This window comes from Tupaia chinensis, unplaced genomic scaffold (genome assembly GCF_000334495.1).
Source record: "Tupaia chinensis unplaced genomic scaffold, TupChi_1.0 Scaffold138425_1, whole genome shotgun sequence".
NCBI classification, from domain to species: domain Eukaryota; kingdom Metazoa; phylum Chordata; class Mammalia; order Scandentia; family Tupaiidae; genus Tupaia; species Tupaia belangeri.
Window position 1 is genome coordinate 687,491 of NW_006198322.1, and position 1,294 is coordinate 688,784.

The 1,294-nt window shown below is 51.5% G+C and overlaps 1 protein-coding gene across 1 annotated transcript in view; it reads left to right on the top strand.

Moving 5' to 3' along the window:
- Positions 1-1,294, top strand: part of LARP6 (La ribonucleoprotein 6, translational regulator) — a gene marked incomplete in the record, with an annotated part of 7,282 nt that overhangs the window by 128 nt on the left and 5,860 nt on the right. The window contains 1 exon segment of the mRNA XM_006161323.3: positions 6-65.

Sequence of the window (1,294 nt, forward strand, 5' to 3'; positions counted from 1 at the left end):
TGTAGCACGTGCGGAGGAACAAGCTGGGCTATGTGAGCGTCAAGCTGCTCACGTCCTTCAAAAAGGTGAGGTGTGCTCGGGAGCTGCTTCGAGGCTTTCAGTGGTGTTGGAGTTATGCTTTCAAATTCCTTTTTTATTCCCTTGAAACCCCATGACTAGCTGTTTTTATTTTCTTCGAGGCTTGAAAAAGAGAAAAATAATCAAGAGAAAGGATTTAGGATCTTTATTATTATTATTTTAAGTTTGCTATAGGGCACATGCACTCACCAGAGATGGGGTGAGTAGGGAGGAGGAATGAGAAATCACCCTCAGAGGAGATGACCAGGCCATAATCCCTTCTCCACTCTCAGGACTTTGGGCATGCGTGCACACGTGGCTGGCATGTTTTTTGAGCCACTGGGTCCAGGACTTGAACCATGTAGTTGGCCAGGCAGGATCCCGTCGCCTTATCCTCCATGCCACCTGCTGGCCCAGGATGGTTATTAAGAATGTATTCTTGGGGCCAGCAGGTGACATAGTGGTTACGGCACTGGACTCCCAACTGGCCAATTGTAGTTGGAGTCCTAGATCTAGTGGCCTGAATCTTAAGCTGGACACGTGTGCATGCACGCCCAAAATTCTGAGAGGAGAATAGAGGAGAAGGGATTGCGGCATGGCTATCCCCTAGGGGGAGTGATTTCTCACTTTCCCTCTCACTGTCTCTCTCTCTGTTTCTCTCTAGTGAGCACATGCACCCTATGGCAAAAACCTTAAACACACACACACATACACACGTACATATAAATATACTCCCACACCATTAAAAGGGTTATAGGCGCTGGGACAGATCTCAGCCGAGGGTAGTTACGAGTCACTCTTGTCCATTGTAAAATGCAGGTAGGTGGTGGTGACCAGGAGCATGCTGTGAGGACAGGGCACTCGAAGGCCTTTAACAGTACCGGTCAGGCCCGGAATTGCATGCACCGAGCTTTTAGTCTGTCAGGCTGAGGAAATGCGGGAGGGGATGAGTGTGCAGAACTCCAGGAGGTGAAGCTCACCAGGACTCCAGCGTGCTCTCGTACATGCCGCCCACATCCTCCACTCTGCCGCTGGGACGGGAGATGTTTAAGAGTGGCTGCCATCGGGACCAGCAGTTAGCATAACGGCTATGTCGCTGAACTCCCACGTAGTCGACCACCGTTCAAGTCCCAGACCTGGTGGCTTAAAACTCACGCCGGGCGCGTGTGCATGCGTGCCCAAGATCCCGAGAGGAGAATGGAGGAGAAGGGATTGCAGCGTGGCCATTCCCCCCGGG